Source organism: Trichechus manatus, unplaced genomic scaffold (assembly GCF_000243295.1).
Source record: "Trichechus manatus latirostris isolate Lorelei unplaced genomic scaffold, TriManLat1.0 scaffold00129, whole genome shotgun sequence".
In the NCBI taxonomy this organism is placed as follows: domain Eukaryota; kingdom Metazoa; phylum Chordata; class Mammalia; order Sirenia; family Trichechidae; genus Trichechus; species Trichechus manatus.
Window position 1 is genome coordinate 3,070,051 of NW_004444065.1, and position 15,776 is coordinate 3,085,826.

A 15,776-nucleotide genomic window follows, 5' to 3' on the forward strand; every position below is an offset into this window, starting at 1 on the left:
ATTAATCTTCTGTATTCTGCCTCCAGTAATTCAAAGTTTTCCTCCTCTGGAAAATTTCTATTTTCTTTATTGTGGGAGGTTGCTGAAGCCATCATGGATTGTCTCTTTATGTGATTTGATATTGACTGTTGTCTCCGAGCCATCAATAAGTTAGTATATTTATTTATTTTATGTTTGCTTACTGTGTCCTAGCTTCTTGTTTTGTTTTGATATGCCCAAATAGGCTGCTCGTAGGAGTTAGTTTGATTATTGGTAACTTTGAATCTCTAATGTCCTGTCACCACGTGGTGAGCTCTGTTACTAGGTATGTGAGCTCAGGAGTCCACCCACTCCTCTTGTATGGTTTCAGCTCAGGTGTCCAGGTAAATAGCCACCAAGTGTGTGGTGTAGGCTTTCACAGTCCAAGACAGGCATGGGTAATTGGTGTAGGCACAGGCATCTGGCTGCAGCAGGAGGACACCCTCTGAGCAAGGCAGAGGCCTGATGGCTGCCACCAACTGTCCAGGAGGAAGATGTGTCCCTGTTCCATAGAACACGTAGGTGGGTGGGTTTTGCAGCCAGACTATGAGCACCTAATGCTGTTGGCTGTAATGACTGAGGGCCACCTCATATTCATGGGCCCCTCTTTCAGGTGACTAGGTGGTGTGGGTGGAGCCACCCAGCCTCAGTCCCCTGATGTGGGTAGGTGAAGACCCTGCTTAATGGGCAGAGGGGCATCAAATGTCACGAACCTGCCACTTCACAGCTCAAACAGTTGAAGTTAAAGCTCCAGTATATACCCTGTTGTACTGCAGTTATAAGGGTCTATGCTGTTGAGCTGGGCCCACACAAGTCTATCCAGGGGGAAAGGCACTCAAAGTCCACGGATCCCTTATAACTGTGCCTAGGCAAAGGAGCTGTGCCTACCCTCGTTTCCTGGTTTAGGGGAGCTGGCAGTTTATTTTTTCCCCTGTTTGTTAATTTGTTCATTCTCCAAGGCCGGGAGAACGGCTACAGGCCTGTGACGGATCCTACTTCCGGCCCAGAGGACTCTGCAATTGCTGAAGCCCGTATGGGATTCAATGCAGAGCAGGGAGTGGGGAGGTAAGTGGGAGAGAAGCTTTTTCCTAAGGGGGTGCTTTTTATCCATGCAGTAAGCTGTAGGCAAGTACTTATATTTCGTGGAGGGCTGCTTCTCACTGGTTCTGGGTGGCTGTGTAGAGTCTCTGGTTCTGAGTCTCTCCCGCTGCGGGAAACCCACCTCCCGAACATGGCTTCTTGCCTGCCTTATTGCTCACCCCCGAGCTGATCAGGCCTGAAGGTCTCAGACTTTCGCCAGTTCAGGTCTGGCAACTCTTTGTTGCTTCTGAACCATCTCTTGCTCTCCCAGGCACTCAGTCCGGTTCCTCAACTCTGCCTATGATGTTCAGGGCCTCCAGATTGTCATATATAATCGAATAACTTGTTTTTTCAGGTCTTTTTTTATGAGGGTCCAGCAGAAGCATATGACTCCTCTGCCGTCTTGGCCCCGCCCCCCTCAAGTATTTTTTTAACGAGAGAAGCAATTATACTTAAAAGCCTACCCTTTGTTTATTCTTTTTTTTCATTTTATTTCATAGTCATCTTCAAATCATTTCATACTGCCAAGAGAATAGAGAATTCTTTATAAAATTAGATAATATGTTAGTAAATCTATTTTTTCCTGACGTGATATTAAGCTTGAAAAATGTTTCACAATAGTAACCTATTTTTTAAAAAAATTATTTATTTATTTTCCTTTATATTGTACTTTAGATGAAGGTTTACAGAACAAATAGCTTCTCATTAAACAGTTAGTACATGTATTGTTTTATGACAATGGTTAACAACCCCATGACATGTCAACACTGTCCTTTATCAACCCTATTACCAGCTTTCCTGTCCTTTCCTGCCTTCTAGTACTTGTCCCTGGACAGTTGTGCCCCGTTAGTCTTGTTTTGTTTTGGGAGCTGTCTAATTTTTAGCTGAATGGTGAACCTCGGGAGTGACTTCATTACTGAGCTAAAACGGTGTCTGTCTGCCATGCTTTCGGGGTTTCTCCAGTCTCTGTCAGGCCAGTAAGTCTGGTCTTTTTTCTTCCTTAAAAAATTTTTTATTGTGGAGAAATATATAATAACAAAACATTTGCAATTTCAACCATTTTTACTTGTACAATTCAGTGACATTCGTCTTAAATTCACCATGTTGTGCAACCATCACCACTATCCATTTCCAATTTTTTTTTTTTATCACTATTAGGAGAAACTCAGTACCTCTTATGCAATAACTCCCCACCCCCCTTCCACCCACCTCTGGTAACCACTGATAAACTTTGGTCCCTATGGATTTGCCTATTCTAGATATTTCATGTAAATCAGATCATACAGTATTTGCCTGTTTGCGTCTGACTTATTTCACTCAGTATAACGTTTTCAAGGCTAATCCATGTTGTAGCATGTATCAGAACTTCACTTTCATTATGACTCTTGTTATCTTTTTCATTAATTTGTGTTATCATTTTTATGAACTGAAGGGATTTATTCTTGGAGATTATAAAGTCTTTAAAGATGAAAAAGAGAGCCTATTTGAAGAAAGAATTTCAGACACTATGACATACAATGGGAAAATGTTTTGGTCAGAGAATATCTGCTCAATGCTACAGAAAACATCAACAGTCCTGTTTAGCAATAATAAATGCTCAATAAAAGAAAAAAGAAAAAAAAAAATCCTACCATACAGGCAGCTAAATTGTCTGTTTGAAGGCAGTTTTGGCAGGGCCAGTAGACACTGCTCATGAGAACAGACAAGGAGTACAGACAATCAGCAGGAGAGGATGGTTGGCATGACAAAAGGCATGGAAGAATACTTACAAACCCCTTTGTTTATTCTGGAAGGACATGTGACAAGGAGAAGATGATGGAAGCACCCTTACTGCTGCAGTGCTGTTTAACTACAGCCACAAGTGGGTTACCCTACCGTCGTGTTCACATAGATCCCTGGGGAAATACCCATCCAAGGGTGATAGACAATACAGTCCTAGCCCCTGAATGCAGCAAATCTGTTGAAGGCCCTCCATATCCTACTTTGAATAACTGTGCAAAAAAAATTATATTACCAAATTATGTATAAGCCACTATTCTATCAAAATAGGGCAAAACCAAACAATCACTTTTCATACAAATATACAACCTTCACATTCTTCACTTTCTTTCTAGTAATAGTCAGGAAGAAATACAAAAACCTTAAAACTAAAGTACAAGGTGCAGAGCTAGGTCATAAATCTAACCCACAGATGACTGATAGAATGTTCCTTATGAAACAAGTGTCAAGCAATTGTCCACATTCAATCACCTTTCATAGAGGTGGTTACACAGAAGGACCCCGAGTGGTCTCCCAAATACAGAACCACCGTGGTAGATAGAGGCACTTCTGTATAATGAAGAAAGCATGGACTTTGAAGTCAGATCTGAATTCAAATTCTGGCTTGCATCACTTACTAGTCAGTCACGGAGACTCAGTTTTCTTGTACAAATGTTGTGAGGGTTACGTGAGATAATATATCCTCAGTATTTCCTGAAATAATAAACCACTATGTGCATAAGAGCCCTTGTGCCGCAGTGGTTAAGCATTCAGCTGCTAACTAAAAGGTCGGTGGTTCAAACACACCAGCTGCTCTGTGGGAAAAAGATGTGGCAGTCTGCTTCTATAAAGAGTACAGCATTGGAAACCCTACGGGACAGTTCTATAGGGTCACTATGAGTCGAAACGGACTTGACGGCAATGGGTTTGTGTATAAGACAAATGGCATTCGTTTAGGGACTTGCTATATACAAGGAAAAATAGAAATGGCCTAAGAATGGGGAAATTCTAAGCGTTCCCAGACGGATTTTGAGCTAGAGACTTATAAGTTTTAAATACGGGCTGAAGGCGGGTTAAGGCCTTCTCGAAGGGCTAGACATAAAGAAAGGTAGGGGAAGTTAATGGGCATCTGCAGTACTGACTGCTCAGCAACCTTCCCTCCTTTTGGGAAAGATTTTTCTCAGTAATGAAAGGAGAAAGCCCCAGCTCCTTTCCTTCACTTCCTAACTCTGAAAGGAGGGTGTGAGGAAAAAGGTTTGCAGCTGTGGCCACCATCTGACAACCATAAGGATACAAAAAAAAAAAAAAAAAAGCCAATATGCTGATGATTATGGAGTAAAGATGGAAGTGTGGTGAACTGCTGATTGCCAAACCAAAACTGGAATTGCTTACCTCTATACTTCCGCATAAATCAACAATCACTGTTCTTAAGGTTTAAGCTACTATTACTTAGTTTTCTGTTCTTTACACTTGAAAATATCCTAAATGGTACCGTAAAATTTACCTTGATTCACTCCAAGTGTTTAGAAACACTGCTCCAATATCCTACACTTATTATTACTTAACATGTATCAGGCATGTCATACGTTACTTGCATTACCTCGTTTAAACCTCACAACAACTGTGAGGTAGGTATTCCCTTTTTATAGTTAAGTCTGAGGCTCAGAGAAGTTAAGTGACTTTTCCAAAATTGAAAAGCTACTAAGTGGCACATCTGGGATTAGAATACACATTTCTCTGATCCCAAAGTCTGTTGAAAATTGTTAAGTCAGCTTATCTCAAAACTGATTGACATTACGATTTTACTAAATAGGAAACAGGTTATCAAAGGAAGTGAATTGCCCATGGCTCCACTGCTACTAAATGACAACATTAGGGTACAATCCTAGAACTTTAGACTCTATGTTCTATGCACTATTCATAACACTGTTGAGTGAAAACGAGCATGTGCTCATTGCATTTAAAAAATACATTTTTTCCTGAATATAAAAGTAGTACATTCTCATTGTAGAAAATCTACAAAATGTAGAAAAGTATAAAGAAGAAAATAGAAATCACCTGTAATCCTATCATCCATAAGTAACTGTTAACATTTCGGCTTGATTTATTTCCTCCTCATTTTTTCCCATATATATGTGTGTATATATATGTATATGGTTTTTATTGGATCATTCTTCATCCTTTTTTTCTTTCATTTATCTTCCATTTAATCCAAGTCATTTCTCCATGGCATTAAATATTCTTTAAAAATACTTATAGTGGCTGCAAAACCAGTCTTATGAGATGGATTATCATTCATTTAAACTTTATACTGTTGAAAACCTATTTTTCTTCTTATGATTGTATATGATGCTGGCATGAATTTCCTTTTGTTGGTCTCTGTCTACCTCTGATTACTTTCCCTATATGAATTCTTAGAAATAAAGCTAAGGTTGATGATACTGACAAATTGTTTTTCAGAAAAGTAGCAATAAACCCTACTACCAATAATATATGTTATTTATGAGACTTCTTTCTCCTCATTATGTTTTCTCTGGTGTTGAATAAGCTGTGAAATATAACGATAGGCTTTCCCACACTCACTGCATTTATAGGGTTTTTCCTTTGTGTGGGTTCTCAAATGTAGAATAAGTTGAGAAGTCTGCCTGAAGGTTTTCCCACAATCATTACATTTATAGGGTTTCTCTCCAGTGTGAACACTCTGATGATCAATAAGGTTTCAGTTAGAAGTAAAAGCTTTTCCATATTCATTACATTTGTAGGGTTTCTCTCTGTGATGAAGTCTCTGATGTTCATTAAGGGTCTTTCTCAAGATGAAAGCTTTTCCACACTTGTCACATACATAAGGCTTCTCCCCAGTGTGAATTCTCTGATGGTCCATAATCTTTGTGTTAGAACCACATGTTTTCCCACACTCCTTACATTTGTAAACTTTTTTTCCTTTGTGCATTCTCTGGTGTTGAGTAAGGTTGGAACTACGGCTAAAGGCTTTCCCACACTCGATACACGTGTAGGGCTTCTCCCCAGTGTGAACTCTGTGATGTGAAATAAGACCTGAACTCCGACTAAAGGCTTTCCCACACTCCTTACATTCATAAGTTTTCTCCCCACTGTGGATTCCCTGGTGCCGAATGAGGTGTGACTTACCACTGAATGATTTCCCACATTCACTGCATGTGTAGGGCTTCAGTCCAGTGTGAATTCTCCGATGAACCACAGGTTGGAGCTATGGCTGAAGGCTTTGCCACACTCCTTACACTTATAGGGCTTCTCTCCTGTAAGGATTCTCTCATGTACTGTAAGGTTTGTACTCTGACTAAAGGCTTTCCCCCACTCATTGCATATATGTTTCTTTTCAGCCTGAAATGTCTTGTTTGTTGCAGGGTTGGAGCACTAACTACCATCTTTTCCAAATTTCTGGTCACTCACTTCTGTGAGTGTTTTATTGTCCTTAACTGTCTTTTGTTTGAAGTTTCTTGTTTTTCTTCTCATTTTTTCCTGCTTGGAGCAACCCAGTGGCCTCTTTAGTCTTCTCTTTCTTTTCAGAGGCTTGCTAAATTTTAACTTCCTTGGCAACACCTGTGTGGAGTCATCTTGAAAGTATAATGAGATTCTGATTTTTCAGGAATGATGCTTTGGAATCAACACTTCCTCAGTCCCAGTTTCACCATCTTCACTCCTGTGTACTGCAGCCTCACTCTAAAAGATCTGCCCAGCACAGATCTTGCCTGATCTCATCCTTGGGTTCAGTTGGGGTCTTGATCACTTGGGCTGCCGTGACTCTGTTTTCGCAGCTGGTAGCCGTAGGAGAAGCCTGGTTGTCAGCTTGTGTACCCCACTCACACACAGAGCCCAGCCCAAACTCCCAACACCAAGCTGCTGCAGACCCAGTCTGGTCTTTTTCGTGAGTTAAAACTTTGTTCTCCATTTTTCTCCAAGTCTGTCTGGGACCTTCTGTTGTGATCCTGGTCAGAGCAGTCAGTGGTGGTAGCCAGGCACCATCTAGTTGTACTGGACTCAGTCTAGTAGAGGCTGTGGTAGTTTTGGTCCGTTAGTCCTTTGGACTAATCTTTTCTTTGTATCTTGTTTTCTTCATTCTCCGTTCTCCCAAAGGGATGAGACCAGTGGAGTATCTTAGATGGCTGCTCAGAGGCTTTTAAGATCCCAGACACTGTTACTGCAAATTGCAGATCTGAGCTGTCTGCTGCAAAAGCCAATACTGAGACAGGTGTGAGGTGAGCAGTAAGAGGGTTTCATTGTATATTGATACACAGGAGACAGAGGGGAATGAGTTCCTCCAAAAGACCTGTCTCCCTGACTGGAGACTGGCTGGAAGTTTTATATGGACAGGATTATAGTTTCCCTTCGTGGTAGTCACAATTTGCATCTCCCAAATGATCTAACTTTTTACTGGCTATCCTTGAAGGTTAGCACTGTTAGTCACAATTGTCACATCAAAGATGAATTAATCCTAGTCCTTGAGGGTTATTAATTTGTTCTGTCACCCTCTGTCTTAGTTATCTAGTGCTGCCATAACAGAAATACCACAGGTGGATGGTTTTAATGAAGAGAAGTTTATTTCCTCACAGTCAAAGTAGGGTAAAAGTCCAAATTCAGGGTGTCAGCTCCAGGGGAATGCTTTTTCTCTGTGTCAGCCTTCTCATCAATGTTCCCCTGGACTAGGAGCTTCTCTGGAGAGGAACCCCTGTCCAAAGGACGCTCTCTGCTCCCAGCACTGCTTTCTTGATGGTATGAGTTCCCCCTGTCTCACTGCTCACCTCTGTCTTTTATATCTCAAGATATTGCCTCAGGACACAATCCAGTCTTGTAGATCAAGTCCTGCCTTACTAACACAACTGCCACCCATCCTCCCTCATTAACATCATAGAGGCAGGTTTACAACATACAGGAAAATCACACAATACCAGGAATCATGGCCTAGCCAAACTGATACACACATTTTTTGGGGGACATAATTCAATCCATGACACCCTCCAAGGAGAAACTTTGGTTAATATTACTGAAATAGGAGGAGGGAGAAAGAAGAAAAAAAATATTATGGGACAAAGCAGGGGTTAGTAATGATGGGAATCAATTATTTGTTAATAGTGTTAATTGAGCTTATGCAGCCTGTTCCAATCCCCCCTTTTTATTGGAAAATTCTCAATCTTGGGAAACAGGGCTTCGTTTCTTTTCTGGCTACTTCCTGCTGCTTAGGGGTATCCTTGGGGTGAGAATCTTCCCGGTATCAGCTCAAGGCTATAGACAAGCGGTAAGTTAGAGTGGAAGTTGGCCACATCTTGGTGAATTAGATGCCATGCGTCCCCAGAGCCTGAATAAGGGGGATCCCGACTTAGCAGGGTAAAAATTTCTTCAGTGTTAAGGGTGTTTGTAGTTCTTTTTGTCAATATTTTCATAAAACAGGAAACACAAAAATAAACTAGAAGAATCACTATTCTTAAGGTTATTAAGGACATTAACCAGGATCCCAAGGAAGGAAAAATACTGGAGAATTTCAAATGTTATTTCTACCTAGGGGTCATTTGATCTTCCGGGTGTTGATTTTTTTCCAGATTTTCAACAGGACCTGATCTCCCGGTTGGAACCTTTGAAGGGGAGTTTCAGAAGGGAAAGATAAACGGGAAAAAGCAAATTGATTAAGTGTTTATAACGGTTCTCAAAGAACAGACCCAGTCTCTTTTCTCCACCTCGGTCATTATTGAGGTGGAGAAAGTCGACTTTTTCAGGAATGGTCTCCCATATATTAATTTATAAAGGCTTAATTTAAGATCGTTTCAAGAGGCTACCCGGACTCTGAGCAGGGCAGTGAGCAAAACTTGTGTCCTAGTGGAGTTTGTTTTCTGGCAAAGTTTTGCCAAGGTCTTCTTCAAAGTGTGATTCATTTTCTCAATTTTTTCAGTTGATTGTTACACTCTAACAATCTAAGCTGAGTGTAACGTCCAATTTATATCTAGAGCCTTACTGACTTCTTGTGTAATTGTTGTCCTAAAATCTCCCCCATTATCACTTTGGACTTAGATTGGTAGACCAAAACAAGGTATGTTTTCCTTGAGCAATGCCTTGGTTACTTCTCCAGCTTGTTCAGTTCAGCAAGGGAAAGTTTCTATTCACCCTGAGTAGGTATGCACGAAGACCAACAGGTACCTGAAGTTCCTGGGTGCCCAGGGCATTACTATGAAATCCACTTGCCAGTCTTCTCCCAAGTTTGTTTGTTGGTGTTGGACTCTTGGTTCCGTTGGGTGAGGCAGAGTCTTTGTGTTGTGTCCTGCACATAGATGACACCTCTTTGTAACATCCCAGATGGTTTTTAAAAGATTTGGCCCTGTGACCGCCTGTTGGATTCACTTGAGGCTGGCGTCCCTCTCATAGTGAATCTCTTCGTGTAGAGCTGATACTACACTATTTGGGCCTCAGGTAACGGCACTTTTCTTTAAGAGCTTATCAGCCCCTTAGAATGAGAGGTGAGGTGATAGCCCCATTCTTTAGCCCTATCCAGGTCCTGGGCAGTGTAGCTCCTGGCCTCTTGTTCTTTTCTCCGGACCTGGAGGGGCTAAGGCAGCTGTCAGCAAGGTCGCTTTTTGGTTCTTTTTTTTTTCCTTTTTGTTCTGTCACCTGATCTCTATTGTTGAAGACTTTAAAAACAATTTTGAGTAATTGCCCTGTCCAAGCCCTGGCAACCCCCTCACAGAAAACAGTACCCTCACAAATGTGGGAGGGGGAGACCATACCTGAGGCAGTCGAACTCTCACTTTCTGGCTCTCTCTCTCTGCCAACCTCTTCTACTCCCTCTGTACTAGAATCAGGCTCCTTTTCTCTCTGTCTCAACCTGCCGACTGTGACATGCCTTCTCCATACGGACCAAAACAAGTACCAGGACTAATCTTTTTAATCTTTTAAGAAGGAACACCTTTGTCTTTGGTTTTGCCTGAAAAAGAACTTGTTTAGAAGGATTTAAGTTCTGGTAGAGGGACATGAACTCTTGGTCATAGGGGACCTCGTCCTTTTTCTTTTCAATCTTACAAAACAAATCGAGCTGTAGAATCATATGGTAAGCCATGGATCCATGCTGTGGCCATCCTTCCTGGTTTCCTAATTGATACTGGGGCCAAACATTATTGCATAAAAATATCAGTTTTTTCTTTTGGATCATGATCTTGTTATAGAACCTTTTATCAAAAATGTTCAGTAAATGATAATCTGGCAATATTTGGTTTTTAAGTTCTCAAGCACCATACAGCAAACTAGGAAATAAAACAGAAACACTAACAATAATATTAGGCCAGTTGTCCGAAATAACCAACGAAACCATGGTCTTTGAACAAGGAAACAAGTCTCACGAGGTCTTTGTTTATGTATATAAGCAGTGTTGTTAACTGCTTTTCATGTCTCAACAGCAACTACATTCTGCAAAACCTCAGATTGAATATTAATATAAATACAGCAATGTTTATCTATTAAGGCACAAACTGTTTCTTGAGAGACTAAAAGGAAGGCTAATACTATTCTATTTTGTAAAATCATAGCTCAAATTTTAGACATTTTTCTGGTTATAATATTTACAACTTGGCTAAATTTTACCAATAGGAACTTCTAATTCAAGAGTTATAACATTTAAAACCATTAGTTGGATAATTTAGGAGAAAGGAAAATGGTTTCTTATATTCAGAAAGTAGGTCCTTAAAACATTTGCAATATTTTCACATAAAACCCATAGTATCTTTTCATTTACTCTGTCTTATGTAGTCAATTTTTGTTCCACATGATTCTGGATTAGCAGGAATCTCCAAACTCATCAGCTTCTGAATAAGAGTTCTGGAAATCTTGATTGAGTCTAGTCATAGTCCTTTACATAAGTCCAATACAGTTTATCTTTTTGTTGACATATTTTGGTTAGAAATCTTCAGCAAATCAATAAAGTAAAAACTTATTTGTATATGGCAAAATTTAATATGACCATGATTAATTTATAAAAATAATACTCTTATAGTGGAAGACCTGATAGAAATTAATTACAAGCCCAATGTAAAGGCCAAATAAAATCAGTTAAAAAAAACTTTAGATTAAAATATTTTTAAATGTAACCATTCACCGTATTTTTAAAGAATTTCAGATATAATACATAATAATTGTGAGACATAATACCATATAGTCAGGATATACTAAGAATATACAAATTTCTAAATACCCGAGTAGTAATAAAAAAAAAGTCTTCATAGGTGAATGATGTGAATTCTCCACTCAAACTATTGGCATTGATAATGTTATATTTAAAAAAATAAATTTGTGACCAAGTTAGCAATAAAGAAATAATAATAAAATTATGACATAATACTATGTATTTGCTGTCTAACATCAGGCAAAACACAAGGGGAAATACCAACTTCAGCCCAATGAGAATCAGGCAGGTCCCCCAATCCTGACAACACTCCTCGCACAATTTACAACATCCCAAATAACCTCCTTTAGCACCCTTCTCTTAGGAAAATCCCTTGCAGCTTTCCATGAAGTTCCAGACCCATCAGGAGCCGACCACAGGCCAAAGTGAAACAACACCCAATTCATTCAACCAAAGATCTCAAAGGCGTAAAACCTCAGCCCTTTTCTTTTCTCCAAAGCCACGTGGCCTGACTTTCGATCCAGGAATCTCACTCCAATGAGAGACTGAACCCCCATCTGGAGGCAGACCACACAAAGAACAAATTAGCCCCTCAACTCAGAAAAGAAAGTAAGCCGTGCCATTCCAACAGCAAGAAACTCAACTCTCTACCCTATATGCCATTTAACATTAAATTTCAAAAAAATCTCATAAATTATAAATTAAACCACTAAACTTTAGTGAGACAGATAAAAATTTGACCATATTAAATTCCTTTTTAATAAACCTCTTAAATATTGTCTTTGTTGCATACCTCTTATAGTGCATTCTTCTAAAATGGCAAAAATGAACACACTCATTAGCAGACTTAAATATACATATATTCTTCTTCTTGTGGCATAAAAAGCCAAAGTATATAAGCTTAAATTATGATAAATATTGATTAACTCAATTTAATATCAGTAAGTAACATAAAATGTCTTGGGAATTATTTTAAGCCTGTAAATAATAAAACATAACTGTTGTTGAAAGAAGTCTGTTTAAATATTCTAATTTTCATTTAACTTTTACTATTCCTAATTTTTTTTTTTCAATCTAGTTTTAACCTTTAAAGATTTTATCAACTGGCTTTGGAAGTCACAAAGTCTCTGTTCAATTGACCAATTCATTGATATGGATATAACTTTAAGCCTCTGGCTACTGCTGGAAACATTTTTCCAGGCCATTTCAGGTGTGTCTCATTGTGATTTCTATTCCTTTTTGGCTTCTTAGAGTTCCCCTATAATAGAGAGAACTTGTTTACCGTTCTTTTATGACTGGGATCCACCAAATTTCTGATAACTATAGCAAAGAAGCATTTTTCTAATCTTTGTCTTATAAAGGTCTTTACCTAGTTGGAAAGGGTCTTTTAAAAGTTTCTCTGGAGTTACAGTACCTTGGAGACTAGATGCTGGGGGCAGAGGAGGTCTGATCTTGCCCCACCCTCAATCTCTTGATTCATGGAAGACATTTACATATGTTTAAGTTGACTTAGGCATTTTGAAGGGCAAAAGGTAACTAATTTCTTTTTTTACTATCCTGGAACTGCTACTTTTACTTTAGGAAGAAATTATTCTTTTCTCTTTAATAAAACACATCTCATATAATATCTAGCTTAGGTTACTCTCTATTCTGGATCCCCAACATCCTTGAAGGTGTCCTTCAAGAATGACTTGAGAGTGATAAACTTCTTCTGACTGATGAAACCAGTCATCCTGCCTAAAAAAAAAGGGACAAGAAATGTCCATGAATCTGATGACAGGTTTTATACAGATAAGGATTGACACATTCACAAAGACAGTGCGAGATCTGTGAGGCTTCACAAGGACAGATACACAGATACACAAACAGTAAGCAAACACAAACAGCAGTGGAATTTTCAATCCCATACTCAGCCGGCCCTACACTCAAAGCAGTTCTGGCTGCTTCAACCTCTCAGACAGCCCTCTTGGATGCCAGAGGTAATCTTAGCTGCCCTCCATTCAAACACCTGAAACCTGAAACCGAAAACCAAGACTCCAGAGGCACCAGGAGACTTTTCGAGATCCTACTCATGGGGTCGGTCATCTGAGGTGCCGTTCGCCTCAGAAACCAAGGGCCCAGGTCCCACTCCAGGAACATCGGGCCTGCCCTATCTGCCCCAGCCCTGGGCTCAAAAGGTAGAGGAGTTGCTGACTCACCTCTTTGGGATCCCTCCTATGCCAGTCTTGCTTCCTTTTTACTTACCTCTTTCTGGTGTGGTTGGGGACCGGCAGTGTCGCGGCGGGCCCAGGTCCCACCGACAGTCTCCTTGGACGCAAATGAAACCTCTCGCAGCCGCTTGTCAGGAGAGCTGTCGATCAGTCCCAGGCCTGCCCAAATGTCACCAAGTCTCAAGCCACTGGCAGCCCCACATTGGGCACCAAATTTGTTCCCGCAAATCATGGATCTGAGCTGCCTGTTGCAAAAGCCAATATTGAGACAGGGGTGAGGTGGGCAGCAAGAGGGTTTCATAGTGTATTGATACACAGGAGAGAGAAGGGAATGAGCTCCTCAAAAAGGCCTGTCTCCCTGACTGGAGACTGATTGAAAGGTTTTATACGGACAGGATTATGGTTTCCCTTCGTGGTAGTGACAATTTGCACGTCCCAGATGATCTAACTTCTTACTGGCAATCCTTGAAGGTTATCTGGCACTGTTAGTCACAATTGTCATGTCGCAGATGAGTTAATCCTAGTCCTTGAGGGTTATCAATTTGTTCTGTCACCCTCCAAGGAGAAACTTTAGTTAATCTTGCTGCAATAAGAAGTGGGAGAAAGAAGAAAAAAATATCATGAGACAAAGCAGGGGCTAGTAATGGTGGGAAACAATTACTCAGCAATGGTGGTAATTGACTTTACGCAGCCTGTTCCAATGCTACTCACCAAAGCAGAATGTAGAACGTTTTCTTTAGAAACTGTGTTGTACCAATTGAACTAGATGTTCCCCGAGACCATGGTCCCACAGCCCTCTACCCAGCAATTCAGTCCCTCAAGGAATTTGGATGTGTCTGTGGAGCTTCCATGTCCTTTCTTTGCACAAGTTGTGCTGGCTTCCCCAGTATTGTGTACTGTCTTACCTTTTACCAAAGTTACCACTTAACTATTGTCTATTTAGTTATACCCCCCTTCTCATCCCTCGTAACCAACAAAGATTGTTTCTTTTAGTGTGTAAACTTTTTCATGAGTTTTTACAATAGAGGCCTCATACAATATTTTTCCTTTTGTGATTGACTTATTTCACTCAGCATAATGTTCTCCAGTTTCATCAATGTTATGAGATGCTACACAGATTCATCACTGTGCTTTATCGTTGCATAATACTCCACTGTGTGTATGTACCATAGTTTGTTTTTCCATTCATCTATTGATGGACATCTAGGTTGTTTCCATCTTTCTGCTGTTGTGAACAATACTGCAATGAAGATGGATGTGTATATGCGTATTTGTGTGATGACTTTTAATTCTCTAGGATATATTCCCAAGAGTGGGATTGCTGGAACTGATGATATTTCTGTTTCTAACTTTCTAAGGAAGTGCCATAACATTTTCCAAAATGGTTGTATCATTTTGCATTCCCACCAACAGTGCATAAGAGTTCCAATCTCCCCACAACCTCTCCAACGTTTCTTATTTCCAGTTTTTTTTTTTTTTTAATTTGTGCCAGTAATGCTGGGGTGAGATGGTATCTCATTGTGGTTTTGATGTGCATTTCTCTAATGTCTAGTGATCGTGAGCATCTCCTAATGTGTCTGTTGGCCGCTTCAATGTCTTCTTTGGTGAAGTGTCTGTTCATTTCCTTTGCTCAGTTTTTAATTGGATTATTTGTCTTTTTGTTATAGAGGTGTTGGATTTTCTTGTAGATTTTAGAGATTAGACCTTTGTCTGACTTATAATGTCCAAAATTTTTTTTCCAGTCTGTAGGTTCTCTTTTTACTCTCTTGGTGAAGTCTTTTGATGAGCATAAGTACTTAATTTTTTAGAAGATCGCAGTTATCTAGCTTATCTTCTGGAGTTTGCGTGTTGTTGGTTATGGTCTGTATGCCATTAATGCCGTGTATTAGGGCCTCTAGTGTTGATCCTATTTTTTCTTCTATGAACTTTATAGTCTTTGGATTTATATTTAGGTCTTTGATCCATTTTGAATTAGTTTTTGTATATGGTGTGAGATATGCGTCCTGTTTCATTTTTTTTTTTTTTTTGCAGATGGAAATCCAGTTTTGCCAGCACCATTTGTTACAAAGACTGTCTTTTTCCCATTTGATGGACTTTGGGCCCTTGTCGAAGATCAGGTGAACGTAGGTGGATAGATTTACATCTGGGTTCTCAATTCTGTTCCATTGATCGATGTATCTGTCATCATACTAGTACCAGGCTGTTTTGACTACCGTACCTATATAGTAGGTTCTGAGGTCAGGTAGTGCGAGTCCTCCTACTTTATTCTTCTTCGATAGTGCTTTACTTATTTGGGCCTTCTTCCCTTTCCATATAAACCTAATGATTAATTTTTCCATCTCTTTAAAGAATGTTGTTGATATTTGGTTCGGAATTGCATTGTATTTGTAAATTGCTTTGTTTAGAATTGTCATTTTCACAATGTTGAGTCTACCTATCCATGAGCATGGTGTGTTATTCCATTTATGTAGATCTTTTTGGTTTCTTGCGGTAGTGTTTTGTAGTTTTCTTTGTATAGGTCTTTTACATCCCTGGTTAGATTTATTCCTAAGTATTTTGCTTTTTTAGAGACT

At 39.7% G+C, this 15,776-nt stretch overlaps 1 pseudogene; it reads right to left on the reverse strand.

Moving 5' to 3' along the window:
* Positions 1 to 5,356: 5,356 nt before the first annotated feature.
* Positions 5,357 to 6,348, reverse strand: LOC101355036 (zinc finger protein 660-like; annotated as a pseudogene).
* Between the last annotated feature and the right edge of the window lie 9,428 nt (positions 6,349 to 15,776).